We start from the raw sequence: 20,988 nt of genomic DNA on the forward strand, positions 1-20,988 counted from the left end.
TCTTTTTTATTTTCAATTGACTTTACTCAAACAAAATATGTTTTTTAGATCATTGCAAGATACCTGTAGCCTTGAACTCAATATCCTAGACTTGTGTTATTTGGTTTTCGTCTTGTGATTCATCTCCTGGAACATTGTTCACTTCTGCCCTTGATCATCCTACAGAGGTATGATTACTGGAGAAAAGAGGGTAAATTTTGTCATTACAGTAAAATGGATAAAATACACTAAAATTCATGTGACCTTACCACACTTAATCTGTCTTTATAGCACTGCAACTAAAGTGACTTTCAAGACGTTTCTTCATTAAAACATGTGATATCTATATTTCTATTGACCTTAATAATGAACTACCGAGCTCGTAGTGCAGCCTTTTTCTTTCACTGGTTTTAAAACCATTATAAATTGTTAGGAAGTTTGCCTGTGGAGTACGTATGACATAAGTCACTTGCAGTAATTTAACTGAATTACACATAATATTATGCTTTTAACTGTTATCCAAATGGAACAAATGTCTTTCACGTGATTTTCTCTTATTATAATGGCCAAGATCAGGCTGACATTTCCTATTTACTTAGTTAAAAGCAAAGTTTTGACTTTTGTACCTCAGGTCCTACGATACCTGGCAGTGAAGTAGACTATGGTGCAAAAGCCTATTAATGTCATGTAGAAAAAAATATAATTGTGTTTAAATGAGATAACATTATGTTTAAATGCAATATTTTGTTATTCTCTGTGGCACTAATAGGCTTCTGTATTTTGAGGTTTGACTTAATATTTTTCTTACAATTAATTAACTGGTCTGACCTACTGAATGTGATTTTTCATAACGCCAGGCAAAAATTACTCTAGAATATATTTGTTTTCATGAAACTGTGGCTAATGAATAAGAAGGTCTCTAATTATTCAGCTATAAAATGTATATCTCAAAACCAAGGACATTTTAATATATACAGAAGACTGAGTATCTGCTGATCAGAATTAATTTCTATTGCAATACTCTGACGTGTTCAGTTTCATCTTTTAATTGTCCTTCACTATTCAATGGTGTGAAAAAAAATGACTAAACACCACACACTCTGAAGCAAGCATTGTCGTTTATCATTCGGTTCCAGAAATCAGGGATTACCACTAATCTTTAATTACCTAGTTTTAATTAATGTAAAGCAGTAAAGCATTAGCCTAACTGCAAAACTGACCTTATGATACAGGCTTAGCAAAAATGGGCACTTCGCTTTGTTTTCTGTAAATAACCTGAACCACTGGAGCTTAGGGTTCAAAAGTGATATAAATGTTTTTAACCAAAAGAAGTGCAAATATTGATAGAAGACAGATAGAAGATTTGCAAATAACCACAAAAGTAGAATTCAACTCACTATACCATATACAGGAGTAAATCATTATATAAAACCTTCTGGGAACTACAGTTTTAGCTCTTAGAATTAATATAATCCATCCTTTTTCTAACTGCTTTATCTAATACAGGATCATGGGGGAGTTGGAGCCTCTTCTGGCAAATAAAAGGGGTGCAAAGCAGGATACGCCCTGGATGGGATGCTACTCCATTAAAGGAGACACACAGACACAAACACACATGCAAATCAGTGCCAGTTCTCCCAGAACTCAATTATCCTACCAGTAGGTCTTTGGACTGTGGGAGGAAACTAGAGCACCCCAGTGGAAATGCAAGGGAGAACATGCTTTACAAACTCCACATTGACCCCCATCCCAGGAATGGAACCCAGGACTCCAGCACTGAAAGGCTAACTGCTAAAAAGCAGCAATGCTAACCACTGTGCCACCATACAATCTAGCATGGCCTACTCTTGCTCATTTAAATTACTTTGTGCATTAGAAGTTATTGACGGCATTAATATTCATATAAAAACCAAAAAGTTAAGGTCTGGCATAACAACCATTAGATGAAAGTCTTCATTGTTGATCCATCTAATACTGTACGTATTGTGTACCAAAGAGAAAGGATATGAAAGGCAAAAAAATCATAAATGTTATTAATAATGCACTTTTCATTTACGTCACCAGGAACAAAATGGATAAGAATACATCAAAACAGTAATAACAGTATCCAAACACAGTCTTTTAGCTAGTATGTGATGTTCTAACAGGTATGGGTAAGAAATTCCAGAGCCGCAGAGCAGAACACAGGAAAACATGATTATATGATCCAGAGTTGAGAATTGGGAATACAAAGATTTTTCTTCATACAGTAGATCAAAAGTTTTGATTAGGGTTACAAAGACAGAGTAAGTTCTTCAGATAAGATTGTCCTTTCATGTTTAGAAATTTGTTTGTCTTCAAGAGTGGCATACATTTTTTTCTGTATGTACAGTAATGAGTAGCCAATGTAAGGATGACAGAAACTGCATATACTGTACAGTATTTCTATAATGAATTGTGGTCATGTTGTAAACCAGCTGTGGTTTTACAACAGTCTAGACCTGATGACCTGTAAGCATTTATAAGCTGTTCTGCAGAAAGATCTTAAGCAATGTTTTGTAAAACATAGTGATAGCCCTACTTTTAAGATCTGCCATTTATTGTACTCCAATATCTATAGTAGTATAGAATATCTATATCTATATTAGTATAGAAGTACAGTACTTTGGTTTCAAGACATTCTGTACTGTCTTGGGGAATATCATTAACAAGAAATTAACTGAAGGACTCTACCAAGTTTCTCTTTTTTAAGAACTTTAGAATGCTTAAAGCATAACCCTAAACTTCTCCATTTTGCTAAACTACATAAATTTAATTTTCCACAACCATTCCCTGAAAAAAAGTTCATTACATGCTTTCATTGCTCAAAAGAATGTTTGATTTTCCACTTTAGAATTAAGCACAATACTTCCATACTCTAAAAAAGCAGCATAAGAACAGACCTGGACCTGGACTAGACACCAATCAATCACAGGGTTGGCACAGGCACAAAGGCACAATTTAGATACATGAATTAGCTTAGCCAACGTATCTCTGGAAGGTACCCCCTAGTCTGGAATCAAACCCAAGACCCTGGAACGCTGAGGCAGCAATGTTAATCACCACACCACAAAGCCAAACTTTATCATACCTTTCTAATAAAAAATGTACTGATGTGCAAAAAAGGATAGCTTTCGTAAAAGCCATCATTAAAGGTTCATTTGCATTTCCTTGACACTGCCACCATAAAATTCATTTCATTTTCAGCAGTGGTTTGTTGAAGCTTTTATCCAGCCAACCATTTCTGTAATGACAACCTGTTATTTTCTGGTCTCAATGGATCCCAATTAGCCTCTGGTCCCAGAATTTTATGCTAGCTAAGGCAAACTGTGTCTACTATCACTGTAATAGCAAGAAAGTTGATTGTCAGAGTAAGAATATGTACATGTAAAAAGTATAAAGCCAGCAGCCATATCACCCTGCAACTCACAATTGGCAAACCACTGAAGCTAAGCAGGCCTTAAGAGTAGGCTAAGAGCCTGGTCAGTACCTGGATGGGAAAAACTAAGGTTGCTGCTGGAAGAGGTGTTAGTGGGGCCAGCGAGGGGCCTAATGCCCCAGTACAGTGACGGGGACACTATACTATAAAAAGGCACCATCTTTCGGATATAATGTAAAATTCAGTTCTTGACTCTCAGTGGTCATTAAAAATTGCTGGGTGTTTCTCGAAAAAAGTAGGGGTGTAACCCCTGCATCCTGGACAAATTTCCAATTGGCCCTTACCAATCATGGCTGCCTAATAATCCCCATCTATGAATTGGCTTCATTACTCTGTTCTCCTCCCCACTAATAGCTGATGTGTGGTGAGTGTTCTGGTGCACTATGGCTGCCGTTGCATCATCCAGGTGGATGCTGCACATTGGTGGTGGAAGAAGGGAGTCCCCATTACCTGTGAAGCGCTTTGAGTGGAGTGTCCATAAGCACTATATGAGTGTAAGCAATTATTTTTATTTATTATTATTATAAATGGTATTGTCTTTAGACTCCTTTTGGAATCAAACTAATTATTAATAGTTTTGGCTAATACATAACTACTATCTTAATATAGTCTGTTTCCACTCAAATTATTTTAACATCAGTCTGCATTCTATACATTCAAACAAAAAAACTTTTATGACTTGAAAAAAGACAGAATACTACAGTATACAGTATAGTCCCATGCAAAAATTGAACCATGAAGTCCAGAGAACTTTTAAAACAACTCAGAAGACAGTGCTTGACAAAGTTTAGTCTGAGGATCAGTCTTGAATAAGCAAAGATAATGTCACTCTTTTGCAAAAAGGCACAGACGAAGAGAATAAAAACATTTTAAAATCCTTAATATATCTTTGTGCATAATGAGCCTGATCATTAAGAAGTGGGAGGCACCCAGACACTGACTACACTGTCCCTCCAAACAGCCTGAGTTGCCGAGTAACTGGTTCAAGATACCACAATGAGGCCGACAGCAATTTTGTAACAAAGTTCAGTAGCTAGGATGGGAGAAAATGGGTCAATACCTCAGTCACTCCAAAAGGAGAGCCTGTATGGAACTGAAAAATAAACTCTCAAATCCATATCTCAAACAACATTTGTACCAAAGCATGTAAATGAAAAGTGTGTAACGTGTGGCAAATGTTTTGTGGTCAGATGAGGCAAAAGTGGCTTTTTTTTTTGGTAAAATACAGGGAACATCAGATACATCTGACGCAAAGCCAGCATGGCACATCATTCAGTCAACAGCATCCCTACTGAGAAGCATGGTGGTTCAAGCATCATCTTGCTTCTCATCAGCAGAGATGGGGAAGTAATGAACATACAGTAGAGCAAAGTGCTGGAAAAACCTGAACCTTATCCCTCGCAATGCAAGGAGTGTCTTGTGAGCCATGACCTTCTGATCAGGTAGCCATTTTCTCAACCAAGTGTAACCTGGCTTTTTTTAGGCTATCCCTATAGACTTTGTTACCTTAAAACAGGGGTTCTTAATCTGGGGTGTATGCACTCTCTGGGGGTATGAGATATCCTTTCTGGGGGTGCCAGATTTCAAAATATTTTGAAATGATTGATTTTCAAATGGTAAATCATCGAAAGGCTGCAGTAAAGGTTAAGAACCCATGCCATTAGAAATTGACCAAGCTATTGAAACATATATTTCATAACTGTTGATTATCGTTTACTTTAGTTTCTTTTTCATTTATATTGAAGACTCAATGGGCTAAAGTAGGTTTGTTTAGTCTATTTGGCTATAAAAAAGAAGACAGTGCTTGACGAAGTTTAGTCTGAGGATCAGTCTTGAATAAGCAAAGATAATGTCACTCTTTTTTGTCACTATTCAGCTCAAGTTAAATGAAGCTTTACATGCACGCTTAAGAGGGACATTTGTGCCATTCCGCATGAAGTCCTGAGGCAAATTAAAACGATTTAAAAAAATGTGAGACGATGTAGTGTTTGTAACAATCTTAATAATAAGCACAAAACATCAGCATTTTTACCTCTTATGTTCTCTGTGTTTTTGTGCTGATGGGAAATACATCCCAACCATCTGCTGCTCTGGTGACTCCAGGGATGCCTGTCAGATTGAATGTGTTCACAAACCAGAAGGAAAGAAATTGCAATAGCATTCCCCCACTGCAGCCTTTCCCCCACACACCCACCAAACTTGACATGACTTATAAAGATAAGCTCTGGGGCTGAGTAATGAAAAGACACATAAGACTGGCAGTTGTGGTATGGGACCTTTAGCTTTCTACCAAGGCTTGGCTTGCATTGTCAAAACAGACAAGTCTTGGCCCTAGCTCATTCATACCTATCACCAGTCTTGACATGTACCTAGCCCAATCAGATGAAATGCAAATCCATCAGCCAAGCCTTCTACACAAGTGAAAAAAACATCATCTTTTCTGACTGCAAAAAGTTTGGAACATGCAAAATTATATCAGTTGTCTTGGATGTTGAATTCCAGAAACAGTTGCAAACTTGTGTTGCCAGGAGTACTTCAATTTAACATGGCCAATTTCCCTAGCCTGATAATCAAATAATATTACACTATGCTGAAACACCAGCAACAAAGTGTAAAAAACTCAAACGAAATTAAACCTCTTAGGACTACATCATTAGTGATAATCACCTTTTTAAATCAAGTTTATAAATAAGGTAAATATCAACTGAATTTTGTGATGGCATTTGCAAAAATAATGCTGAAGGCTTCATGTCTGCAATCTGTTTTGTTTTCACTAGGTATATTTTAAGAGCAGTCATTAGAACATTGATGTCCTAGGTCAAGGCCTGTGTACAAATTTATGTTTAAATGGTAGCATTCTCCAGGATATAAGGTAACCTACTCACAATATTCCCCATGTGGTAAGTCCTTAGCACATCAGTAGTGCAGAAATATCCGTGCTGCAGTACAGAGAAACCCCATGCGACATTTGTCACAGACAAGAAATTGCAGTGTTTTCTCCTCACTAAAATAATTTTAACTACAACAATTAGAGGTATTGAAAAACATCAAAAAGCAACACTTGATTTTTTTATTTTAAGGTACAGACTGTGCACAGGTTATGTATTTTGATTACAAATATTGGAAAGCACAACAGTCATCTTGCAAAGACAGCACATTTAAGTATTAATACTGAAGAAGCATTTTTGAAAACCTGAAAACATGATGGCTTCACTCTCTGGAACAGGTAACATAGAAATCCTAACTATAATTTGTCTAAAATACTGAGTAACGGATGTAATAAAGGACTTTCTTAACCTGAAGATACACTATGTCCTCCTTTCATGTTAGCTTGCATGGTAATCTAAATGTAATCTATCACTGAATCAAGACCATCTCCCAAACAGTGCTGCCATTGATATCCATCTGTACATTTCAAAGGAGTATTTATATATTTCTTTAGAATATTTTATTCTCTACACCTGCCCTGTATTCTCATTATCAACATATTACTGCTGCTTTTAGGAATAAAGTCTTCAGCCTGTTTAAGTCCTTTTTTTAGATGAATTCATCAAAATAATCATATGCATCCCAGAAAGCATCTGTACGTAAAGGATTTTTGCTGCTATCTGTCCAGAGAGTTATTGCTAACATTTTGAAACCAAATGCCAAGAATGATTGGCAGCCGAATGTTGATCACCTGTTATTAAATAGAGAATTTTACACAGAGACAGAAAGATGACAGCTGGAGCAGAAAACATTCACAAGCCAAAAGACAACCCTAGTGCTACCAGCTTCTGGTGATTCATACAGATAGGTACCACTTTACCTGTCTTTGTATTGTGCAAGGCTGTATCATAAATATATCATTTTTCTCCATCAGTCTCAGAGAGAAAACAAATATTTACAACTGAACTCAGAACCAGAAACTGGAACATTCATCTTCCTCAATTTTATATCAAAGAGGTGATTACCTGAGCAATTCTCTTTCAGAATTTTACTGATGATGTGACTGATATATGATGCTGCAGTCAATTCAGGGCTTTTATGGCTTTTTTTAAGTAATAGCTTGGAAGCCATATTTGCATAGTTTTCCCTATTTCAGTTTACATGAATAATTCATGTCTTATAGATACTTATTATATGGTACAATAGGTAGCAAAATGATTGCTCAAGATAGCTATGCGTCCTGTTGTTTTACTCTGGAGGGTTTTCCCTTCATTTATTCACAGCTACAAGCTGGTAAATGAACTATCTATGACGTTGCAATCACTTTTAGAACACTTGGGAATGTTTAAGATTAATTAACTGCAGGTGATAACCCTTACTCCCATTTCTTTATATTAGACTCTTTTTTAAAGTTATAAGCTCTAAATGCATAAATAATTTTACGAATTGAATGAATGCTTCAATTTATAGTTGATACCTCTGCTGACAAATTACTGTACAGTATATTTCTGGATTTTAGCAGTAATGTCCAGGCTAAAAGTCCACTTTGGATTCATACAACCTGTCCCATCTAAAATTGCAGATAGAGACTTGTCACTTCTCTATCTGACCTCCTGTGTGTTCAGGCTGCTAGCATGTAACTGCTGTTGTGTCTCACCAGCACAGGTGGATGTTTCATTTCTGTGATGAAGTGGGTTCCCTACTATACAGTATTTAAAGTGCTTTGTGATCCTGAGTGAAAAAAAGTGCTATATAAATCCAGGGAATTAAGTTTATTAGATTTTCAAGGACGTTTCAGAAGATTCATTTATAGTTCTTGCATTTATTTGGCTATGTTCTATAACATTGTAAAATACATAATATAACCACTAGCTCAATTGTTGATTTCTTCCTGAAAGTTTATTTTTATAGAGTGTAGCCAGCCATGACGTTATTATCATCTCTGAAGTACATATTTTGCTCTTATGTAGGACAATTTTGTATCAGGAGCACCAAAATTAAACAGGCTGATAAGAAACAGATTGATCTTGGCAAGCTTTTTATAGATATGAGGAATAATGATAAAAAAGATAAAGATCCAGTTCTGAAATTCTAAATCTCTAAAATTAAACTCGTAGCTTGTTTTAAAAACAGCCAGGGAGGAATCCAAGAAACAAAAGTTACTCCCTAATACGTGTTACCCTGACAAAAAGTGTTGTCAGTCACAGAATTTGTACGTGATTTCATACGTGAGTCATGATGGTGTTCAGGCAAGAACGTTTATGTTCAAAAGTCCATAATTTGCAAGACCTATAGTTAGAGATTCACACAAATTTCCTTTAGCTAGTATTCCTGTTTAGCTTCATAAAAATATATTGCAGGCAAAAAAATAAAAAGAATGCGAAATTACTTATGACGCTGCAGAACTGAATGGGTGGTACCTGAAGAGTGTAGATTTTCATTCAGGCACACATTTTGCAGTATTTTCAATTCTATTTGTTTCAGTCGATTTCACAGGATGATTAGTATTCTTTGTCCTGAGGTTTGCTTATAATGGAGGAGACACAAGATTGAGTTCTCAGTTTCTTTCTGGAAAAAGCAAGATCTTAAAGACCCCAACTCAGAAAATATATTTTATTCCAATGGTGGTGTAGCAGCACTATCACTGTAGACAGAAAGCAAATTAAGCTTGTGTGAGTCAATTTAGAAAGAGGAACCCTCTGCTCTGTATCAAGATCACTGAACTCCACAGTTGAGAGAGCAGGAGCACATCTTAGCAACCATACAGCAACTCAATGGGGAGTCTAAACATAATACAATGTGCACTTTTAATGAAGACAGAGTATTAATTTATCATAGAGTTACTATGGCGTTTTCAATATTTATTGAGTAGGAGTGAAATAAAAATAACAAAAACAGTAACAAAAAAATTCAAGCAGTTAGAAAAATAATTTAAAATGCCCTCAGTCAAAAGACAAATTTGCTTTCTTCTTTCTGAACTTTTTCTCTGAAAATGGCTGAGAAATTTAAAAAAGCTTCCATCTAGGCAATCAAGTGGGCCTATAGTTTAACCCAGGATAGTGAATTCCAGGCTGAATTTTGTGTGTGTCAGACAGTCATTGGAAGGACCGTGATCCTGTCATTCTCTGTATATAAAAACTGGGGTTGTTTATTCATTCACATCTTGAAACGCTCAGTTTAACATTAAATAATTGGCACCACTCTGACTTTAGAATCTCTGGCGTTTTAGCTTTGATAGCCTCGTCAGCTCCTGCTGTAGCTGTTGTACAGCTGCACACCACTGCCTAGCTTTACGTCCTGAAAACTGCCAGCAGCTGCAGCTCTGGAGCAAGACAGAAACTGCCTCACTTCAACAAAGTGAATATTTTATGCTCTTTAATTTTTTATTTTTATAGAATTGGATTTTTCCCTTCAGGTCTTGACCTAAAACCATTGAAGATCGGCTTTTCTCATGAATATCATATAAAATGTACACATAATCATATACAAAAGTCTTGGTCCTCTTCAATCAAAATAATGATACTTGGTTATTTATACATTTATGATTTTTTTGCATTATGCTGTACATGTTTATCATATATATTTTTCAAAGTTTATAGAACATTGACTAAATCAGGAGCAGTGATTCTGTCTGGCAAGTACTTATGTCTGATATTTCATAAAATTACTGCAGCAGCTTTGCCCAAGAAAGAACTCAGCAGTCTCTGTAAAGATCCTCACCTTCCCAAAATGCAGTAGGCTTATGTAGCCCGATGGCAATTTAAGTGAAAATTTGAAAACATGTTATGATAAGGCTCACATAGAAGTGGCCAAAGATTCATAATCACTAGGGAGCTGTATAAAAGAGCTGCTCAGCAGAGGCACGAAGCAGACTTCTCCAAATAAATGTAAATTCCCTTGTGAAAATTCATGGTGCATTATGAGCCTCCTGCTCCTTTGGAAAGTGTTATTGCCTCTGATTTCTCTCACAGGAACACCTACCATAATATCTAGCCCTATAAAATGACAACTACAACAAAAAGTCCCAGGGTGGATATCCCATTAAGCTATCATTATATAATTTTTGTTTCTGAAGCATGAACCCATTTAGCACAATTAGAAAAAATATTAAGTAAATCACCCAACAGTATATTGTTCCCTGATTTCAACTGACCTCAAAATCTGAGCCTGGTCAATATTGGGATGGGAGACCTCTAAGAAAAATCAGATTGCTGCTAAGGGCTGTGTTGGTGGTCTAGTAGGTGGAACTTCAAGCTTTGAACCACAATTGCCTTTCTGAAATTTTGTTTAGCAGATGCAAATTCATTAAGCTAAGACATAACCTCCTTGTCTGTGGAATTAAATTGTATTTCCTCAGTGCAAACGTAGTTTACACCAATGTCTCATTAGTGTAAGCTAGCTTCACTAAGGTCTTGGCCTGTCTTTAACCAGTTTAGTAGAGGCCATTCTCTCTGGAGAGGTTCAAAATGTGCACTTTGTCAAGAGAGATTTGCCTCAAGGAATTTATTTGAGAAACCCTCTGCTTACCCATTCCTAGACCCAGAGGAAGTCTACTGAAAAATCCTGTGTAGGGAGGCTGGTTCATATACAGTGATAGATAGGCAAGTATCAGGTGGATTAAATACAAAGTTTTAGGTGTGGTGCAACACAGAATTTTCAACCAGCCTGTGAGGCAAAGAGGGAGGAGATACATTATCCAAAACAGAAAGCCAGGGAAGGTGTGTTGAACAAACACTTTCTGTTATGACACACATGGTTGTATTTAAATTGCTACCCTCAAAATTTGTGTGATGACCTTGAGCAGACAAGTGCACAGAACTGTTCTATGGATATGACAGAGTTAGTGCAGAGGTTCATAATGTGGTATCATTAGCTAGCTGGTTGTTTCTAGTTTTGACCTTTGCTACTTATATTTTCTGCTGTTCTGAGGTCGAGGTCATGTCTAAAGTCATTACTAAATTTATATAGGTTGAATTTGGAAGTAAGCATACTGTTCTTTATTAGCAATGGTGAAAACTTGTGAAGATGAAATACACAGCATATTGTTTTGGCCAGGCTTGGTGTGAGCCACAATGTGACAACAGTAATCTGCCATCTTTGTTTGGTCTTTATTTAGGGTCTGGTTCAGAGTAAAAAAGGAGTTTAGGTAAAACGACTGATATCATTGGCATAAATAACCTGCAGGACTTCGGTAAATCATTTAAGTATAAGCTAAATGAGACTGTGGTCAGCACTAAACACTAAGTGAGTCTTCTCTATGAACTTTCTGGCCTGTGTTACAACATCTGCCGACACCCAGGTTGGAAGTATTCTTGACAGACCAGTGTTCCCTGCCATGTCATGGACTGCTGTGAGGTCAATCAACACTGTCTTCAGCTTTTTCTGAAAAGCATTTTCAAAGGAGGTGGTGAAAGCCTATATTTGAACACATGTTCTATGGTCCTCTTAGAAACCAATAATGATTTTTTTCTGCTTCCAGGATGTACATTGCAGAATTTGGTGCTCAAAGTCTGATACCACACAGTCAGTATAGCTGGGGCAGTGAGAGGTCTTTTCTACATTCAAAGAGACCAGATTTTATAAACCTAAAGTTTACACAAATTTGAATTCAGCCAAGACACCAGGATTAACACCCCTACTCTTATAAATAATGCCAATGGTTCTTTAATGACCAAATAAGGAGAACATGAATCTCAGCCAATGGATGATACCTCCTCCAATGCAATATCTCTGATCACCGTTCACCATAGTGGTTTGGAGATTCTGGTTCAAGGGATAGGTGATCAACCAGCTCCACCTGCAGCAAATGTGGGGAGGAGATATGGTTCATGTTCTGTATAAGAAAATAACCTTATTTTCCTTATAGGTCTTCCATCTTTGTACTGACCAGAACCAGTCTTGCTTAGTTTCTGAAATGAGATGCCTATGGCAAAACCATTTGTTTTTTTTTCATAAGATTCAAAAACTGAACAAGTAGCATGTTGTGATTAAACCAGGGCTCTCCAGTCCTGGTCCTGAAGGGCCGGTGTTCTCTGTTTTCTTTCCAAATTAGTTCTTAAATAGCTAAATTAGCTAATAATTGGCTTGACAGGACTAATTTAACAGCTTCTCCTAACTCTTTAGGTTCTGCATCTTATCACAATTTATCATGAAATACCATGGCTTCATCTTTGACTATAGTTTTATTTGGTATATTTTACACAAAGTCTCTGAAATTCCCTTTTCTTATTTTTTTATCTTGTAAGGTCTTAGAAAAATAGGATAAATATGTAATTTTGGGGTTGTACTGATAAAAATCCCAGGGGTTTTTACTGAATCAAGCATTTAGAATTGGCTATTAAAGTCTTCCACCACAGGACTCAAAATATACAGCCTTCTGTTTAATTAAAGGAGAGAGGTTAAATTGTAAGTGCAGCTAAAATGCCATGTCTGCCTTCAAGCGTGTATAGAAAGCCTGCAAAGAAAGAATCTTAATTAGTTTGTAGGTTTGCTTTACAACGTCTCTTAAATCCAAGCTTCTTTGTGATATGTGACCTTTTTTTCAAATAAAATTTGAGTTGATCAAAAATGGTAAAGGTTGGGGTTCGTTGAACAGAGCATAACACAACCTGTAATGTTGAGGCCTTTGAGGTTTTTTAAAATTCTACAGTAGTGTTGCACAGTTGGCTCTAGATACAAGAATAAAACTAAGTTATAAACAGCCTTTAAGTTTCACTCTAAATTACCTGTTAACCTTAATTAAAATGTAAGAGTTTACTAGTCATTATAAAGCACATAGAACATTATATGAACATTAAAAACACAAGTTTTGTGCTTTCAGGTAAGTTTGGAAAACAATAATGGTTCAGTATAATTTTGTCTCAATGTTTTTATTATATTGTCATTATACTATATTAAATAACAAATATGAAACGATTGTATTATGGACTTTACTAAACTTAAAACCAAATGATCACAACTGTTTATGTTTATTAAAAGTAATTAATGTCTAAGAGCAAGTCAAAACCATCAAATCAGATGAATCCATCTCATATACAGTAGCTTGTGTTTGTAAAATATGTTTAAAAGTTGAAAGCATGTCATTTTGGTGTGTTAAGACCCAGTACAACTGAAAAAAAAAACAGTCAAGATTTCCTCTGTCTTTTGAACCCCCACTATTTAACAATGAACCTTTAAAAAGGTATAAAATGTAAAGTAAATTTTTAAAAAGTGGCAGTCTTTGGGTATTTCATACATAATAGACAAATATGATTTAGTAAAACACCATGCTGAAGTCCTTTGAGCTTGGTTTGACATTGAAGTTGTCCCATTAGAACAATAGAATGCTGGCAGTGACAGATATGTGTGCACGTAATGGGTGATTAAGAGGGACTTATAGATAACTCAGTGAAGCACTCCGTCAAAGTAATCACTAATTTATAGCACAGTTAGCAGTTATACGGACATGGTGGTTAGACCCAGCAACACACTCTGCCTCTGTTAATTTACTTAAAAGTGATCATCCAGTGCCAAAAATTGTATAGTAATGCATCCAACAGAGTATAAGAACAATGCAAACTATATATTTTTAATTTAATTGTTCTAATTAAACTAAAATAATTAGTTTACGAAGATGAATGATTGCATTCTCTCGGATACATTTGTATCTCATATTATTCAAAAATTCCAGTGGGGATTTTTTTAAATAAAGAAAAACAAACTTACATGTTGCTTGGAATCAAATATGGTATGTACACCTTGCACTGTTTTCCAAACATTATAAGCAAACCACAATTGTATATTATGGAAAACGTTTTATGGAAAAATACTAAATTATAAAACAATAGATATCCTTGTTGCACAATTGTACATAGGACATTGTAAATGTGTCATATTGCAATAGGCTTATTGAATTAATTAATTTAACTAAATGAGTGCTTGATTTACTTAATGTATTCTTGGTTAGCTAACTGAAAGCAGGCCCTTGTAATAATGTCATTAACAATAGTAATTTAGCAGTGCATATGTCATTTCAACGTAATTGTTTACATCAGAAGGAAGCAAAACAACAAGTTACATGAAGAACCTATTTCAGAACTATTTTTTTTAAGTATCCATTGAGATCATACAATTCAATATAGAAATAATTTAATTAAGAAAGCTTTGCTGTGGTCATGCAAAGACAAAGTCATGATGTTTTAATATTGATTTACTAATTTAGTCTTTTTTCCAACCCTAGGCACTAAGTAAAGACAGCTTTTTAAGTAATATAAAAGCCAACTTTAGGTTTGGCCTACAGTACTGTATTTATCATGGATTCTGTCCATGTTCTTCAATGCCTTTCAGTTTTATTTGATGTTTAAAAAGAGGGATAATTAATAATCGTACCTTTGTAAAACAATTGTTGAATATGATGCATTTTAAAACTAAACATTTTTGAGTCTGAGTTTTTGGAAATGTTGGAATTATGGAAATATTTTGTCTGTTACAATAAACTGCTGCATATTCACAAAGTTGGATATTAGGATCCTACCAAAGCATAACTGAATGAGGGATATGAGAAATAAAAAAGCCGGCAAAAACTATATATACTGTATAAACACTGAGAGCAAAACAGACAGGTGCCTCAGGTTAGAATGAACCCAGGACCCTGGCGAGTTGTGAAGCAGAAAAGCCTAGCAAAATGGAACTATGCTGGTCTTGACTGTCAGCTTCACTGATATGTCACTTTCCACCTAAGCAACATTTCTGAAATGCAAAAACAGATTATCATAGAGAAACTTTACAAATTGCAAAATGTATTAATTGCAGTAAAAGTAAGGTTTTAATGTTGTATATCTAACAGTTATAATATACTTTAGTCATTACTGCCCTGCAACTACTGCAAGTTATCAGTAGTTTGGATAGTTTTTTTTTTTTAGTACTGGCGTGACAAATGAAATGTTAAGTTTTGAGCTCAGGATTTGTCTTCAGAGATCCAGAAAACAAGGAACACATCGGGAAGGATGGTAATTGTATGTGCCAACACGGTTAAGTTAGGCTAAGTTGACTAATCCGGACAGTTACCTACATGATTATTGATTAACCCAGCCATAAAGCAAAGTAAAGTAACAGTGCAAAGGCTTGAAGCTGACATATCTCACATTTGTCAATTGCACAGACATTTAGGACTGTAATGTAGATAAGCAGCTTGGCTTATAGCAACTGACTAATCTTGGCAACAACAGTTTTGAATTGTTGCAAGCATTCTCAATTATACTGGAGAAGAAAATGGAGGCAATGGAAATCCCATAGCAGTTGGTGTTTCAGGAGTCTCAGGAGTCTCTCCACTTAAACTCAAGCAAATTCATAGCAGAGTATAAGTGAAAGATAATGTTTTTTCAGAAGCTTAAGTGCAGAGACTAGTAGTGTGTTCTTATGGTTCTGAACCATATCATCCAGTGCCATTACTTTTTTCTTGTGTGCCTTCAGTGGCCATTAAGGGTACTCCAGGGAGAGCAAAATCTCATTATCCGCAGTGCTGTTTGATATCATGCCCTGTTATACTGCACTTCACTCAGGTTCTTTCAGCAGTATCATCTCAACAGTGAATAACTTGAGAATTTTAATCTGATTTAACATGAGCATGAATGATTTCCTCAGTCAATATCTGGGATAAATGAGTAGATGGACAATGCTATCTACAAAGATTGTTGTCATTTTTTTCTTTATTTAATAAATGGAATGAATAATTAATAATAGTAATAATAATAGGCTAAAACTATCAAAAGTATAAAATAACCAGATAAGCAGATAAGATAATAAGAAATCTTCTTTGACTTTTAAATTGAATCACATGAAATCTTAGTATCGTGTATAAACATCATACAGTATCTATATCCCACTCTAGTATTAAAAAAAGGAATGAAACAGTTATTAACAATTATTTGAAAAGTAGAATACTTTGTTAACCTCAATAGAACTATTTTGTGGCATAATTTATGTTCTTTTTATAATTTAGGCTTCTTAACTGTGGATTTCAGCTGAAAGTTAAATCACAGTCATAAGTAACAATTGCTTTTGTCAGAGCACCTGAGAGTTAATTTGAAAACTCTTCCATCTTGTTATAAGACACATACAGTATGTAATCAGCAGGGAAGGATTCTGCTTGAAGCATGGGCCTAATTCATCCCTAGAGAAAATTACATTTTGAAATTTGTGGTCCAAATGGTGTAATAAATTAGGATTAATTTAAGGAGAAAGAACGTACTCTATAAAATAATTGAAAAAACAGGATCTAGTCATGAATATAAGCAGTCCTAAGCACAAGTACAAAATTACATTAGCAATGCAAAGAGAGAGACAACAGTATTGAAATGCAGCCTAAAATAAATGTTTTGTACAGTATTACAATAGAAAAAGAACAAGGATGAAGTACAGATTCTGAAATATAATAATTGGAAACATTTAGACAATGAAAGCAAAACCACTTGAACTAAATGAAGCAAGAGCCGTTATTCCTTTAAAATACCATTAAGAAACCTCTTCAAACAGACCTGTTAAGACCTGTTCACTGAAAATTTGCTAAAGGTGTGCCCAATGAGTCTTACTTTTGTCATATGTAAAATTATGGAAATGTTTATTAAAACTGAGCTATATTATCATTTGTGGAACAAATTAAATCAGTAATGGATACAAACAGTGCATTAAGTTTGTGTGGGATATTTCGAATTTCTTTTAAAAAGTTGAATTTTCTTAATTATCAATAGACAGTAGGGATTCAAGGTAATGCAACTCTTTTAATTTAAATGTGGTTAATGGATAGAAATCAGAGAGTACATATAACAGCATAATACTCAGTTTGGGTGATGTGACTAGAGGAGGACCACAGGTTAGTACTGTACTGAAGTACCACATTATAGTAAGACCACTGCCTTCCCTGATTTTTTTATCAATGATCTAGATTCTGATATAGTTAGTAAACCTGTTAATTTTACAGGTGAAAATAAAAGGTTTAGCAAACATTATAAAAAAAGAAATAAGAAATTCAAAACGTTTTAGATAAAATTCAAAACATTAAATGCACTAAATGCAAAACAGTGTTACATACAAATAACAAGTGAGTTGATATGATATGACCTAATTTAGAATGCTGTGTTTAATTTTGTTTACCTTGTTCCAAAAAATTATATTCCTGAAAATCAGGAATTACTATAGAGAAGAACAACCAGATACTGTACATTCCGGAGCTTGAAGGGATGTAGTACACTTACAACCTAAAAGAGTTTAACCTTTTTTAGTCTCAAACACAGGAGAGTATGAGGGAACCTGATCAAAATATTCAAAATCCTCAAAGGCATTGGCAAAGTTCATTGAGTAAACTTCTTCATAATCAACAGTACACCAGCAGCCACTATGAGGAAATGCATTTAAAACATTAGTGTTATAGGAGACTAGAACAAGGTGCCATATTATTGTAAGGATATTGGTAAAGTTTGATCCTTTGCAGTTGCCGTACTGTAATATGTAAATAGTATGTGCAAATATAGAGAGTAGTAGATTGAGGGGCAGTTGGTTAGGCAGTTACAAGTAAGTGTTGTAAGGGTTAAGAGCACTGTGTTAATAAAGTGCACGTTTATCACTACAAAGCTGTGTGGTGGAAGCGGTGGAAGTCCTCAGATATACGAAGAAATGCTAAAATGGGCTTTTTAAATAACTTACTGTAGAAGTGGACTGCATTTGAAGTTGAATTAGATTAAAAGGACTACCAGTAGAAGAGATTTAGTTTCAATAACAGTGCCACAATAATCGTATGCTGGGCCATGGTACACAGTGAACCCAATATCCAAGAAAGTCTAATGAACCAATTGGGTATAATTGGGATCATCTGGCACATTTTCAATCTGTACAGTAGTATAAGTTATGATACTACTTTGAATATTCTTATAAGTTTGCTTATAATATAAGCATTTAAGGCTTGCAATCATTTTCTTCTCAAATAACCCCTCGGGCTCAGTGAGCAAAATGAAGTGTCATCAATGAAAACCCATTTGCTTTGAACCAGGAAGTTAAATATGGTCAAAGACCGCATCCACATATGAAAAAAATCTGGTGGTAATGATAACTATCTACAGCAGGGTGTTCATTCTTTGATTAAGTACTATCCATCAAAATGACAAGCCTAATATTTTTGGCTTGTGCCAATAAATCAAATCACTTCTAAATGATATTGCTCAGTGTGTCTGCTTTTTAATTTCCAGATAAATGTTTTTCTCTGTGCATCTGACATGACAAATTATGACCATGTAAATACATAAAGTGGGTTGTTCTAAACCTTGTTAGGTTGTGCCACAACAGTTAATCAATTTCCTGGTTTCCAAAAAATGTGTGATACACAGAACAAACTGAAAATAAAGAAAATCCTGTCATCTTTAAAGATGTAAATTCTTTTGCTAATTTAAGCGATATGATTCTGCGTGTGTGATTTTTCAGTAGTTCTTAACATATACACTTTAGATACGGCACTTCATACATTCATACAACCAAGACACAGTTACAAAGCAAGGCTGGTACTGTACTCCCTGTCTCTGGCAAAATAAACACTGGTTCGTTGTAATATGTGAATCTCATCGCCTTCATTAAGACATACACTTACACTTGCAAGGATTTACTAGCCCATCAAGGTGGGAGTTATAGTCGGGCAGTCTGCTTAATGCTAAAAAAAGTAGCCTAATCTCCAGCTGCCAGCCTGATGATCCTCTAGGCTTCAGTAAGAACTTATATACTTTACACATAAAGTGCAGTTTCATAAGTACTGTATATGTATTGAGTACACTTTATGTATCTTTATGGTCATGTGAGAAGCACAGAGAAGTACATTTATCTGGAAATTAAAAATGAATGTTTCCATCTGTAGATCTTAGACTATACAAGCTTCCTCTCTTGCCTCATTGGAACAGGAAATAACACAAAACAGACTTAACACTACAAGGATGTACTACACATTTAAAGTAAAAATAGTGTAACCAAATTAAACAGAATTTACAACTAACTTTACTAAATAACTTCCCATTTTAACTATCTGCTATACTGTTTATATGTGTCTCTTACAGGGTAAGAAACATCCCTTTCTCAGGCAGATAAGACACAATACAAGACTAGCAGGGGCTAATCGTAGTATAATGCAATATAGTAATGATTACACTACAGCTCAGAACAGACTAGTTGAGATAGTGTACACACAAACAAAATCTTTTAAAGTGGTTAGAGGCTTGATAGGATGACCAGAACGAGTCCATTTTGGGGAAGTTGGTGGGGATGAGTTGCGGTGGTCCTCAGGTGGTGTCTGGCTCAGGTAAACAGGAGTTGATGTGTTATATCGTTATGCTCCAGGAACCTGAGAAACAGGTAGGGATGGCTGAAGAAGATTCTTCTCTTGTCCTCCAGTCTCTTCCGAAGCATGGGTTCCAATCCCACTCTTCCACCAGAAATATATTAGTGTGGGTTTCAGTGAAACTGAGGAGATCCACATACAGTATAACGGCAAATGAGTGTTTTTGTCCCAGAGACAGGGCACAATATCATACAACCAAGACACAGCGGCAAAGCAGGACTGGTATATCTTACGCCATACTGGCTTTCTCTAGCCTCATTGGAACAGAAATAAAAATAGTCACCAGTTTAAACAGAGCTTACAACTGACGCAATAACTATGTGCTATGCAAAAATTACCTGCTATACAAAGTTATCCTCAGAAATGCAGGTTACTATTTATACAAGTGCATTGAGAAGATCCTCTCTCAGGGGTATTACTGCTGTATGGCAATATAGTATTTAGTACAGCCTAATAATTCAATTTAGCTATAATTTTACATTTACAAGAGAACGTTCTAAGTATAGAACTTAGAACTTAGAAGCTTTTCATAAAATTTTCCTCTTCCCTCTAGTAATCATAAGGAATTGTTTTTAATCCCATCCTGAACCACTTCTGTGTCCTTTAATATAACAATTGTTTCACACTGTTACAGTTTCATATTTCATATAATACACTTAAACTGTAAATTCCACTTTGAAGCAATCTAGATCATGCAGAATGTAATGTGTTTTAGAATGATTGTAATGCCACCATGAGGCAAACTTTAGATATGCAGTTTTTGTATTTTGTTACAAACTGAAGCACACAGTGCTTTTCAAAAGCTGGATACTTGAGATTACAACATGGTGTAGGAGTTAAATTAAATAACATACATTTAATGAGCAGGCAACAGAGACAAAATGTCTTAAAAATGTATTTCATATCTTAAGCATAAGAGAGAAAGCAAAGTAATTAGAACACAAGAGTATTATAGTGGACAGTGGGTTAAACATTTACATATATTAAAAATTACCCGAAAACAGAAAACAGATTCACAGAGTATTTCTGTAGAATATCTGATATGATTAGACTGAGACAATATAATAATTGGGTGCACTATATAAATGTAAGTAATTTAAATTAAAAATGCGTTGTATGTAATGATAGTTGTGTTGTAGTATTCATAAATCAAATTACTACTGTATGTATTTCTCAACATTCTAAATTAAAACTTGATGATGCACTATTGTCCGCTGCATAATAAAGAAATTGACTTTTGTCAATGGTAGACATGCTAGCTTTAATTCCTGAT

The sequence above is a fragment of the Lepisosteus platostomus genome, chromosome 14 (genome assembly GCF_059453375.1).
Source record: "Lepisosteus platostomus isolate fLepPlt1 chromosome 14, fLepPlt1.hap1, whole genome shotgun sequence".
NCBI classification, from domain to species: Eukaryota; Metazoa; Chordata; class Actinopteri; order Semionotiformes; family Lepisosteidae; genus Lepisosteus; species Lepisosteus platostomus.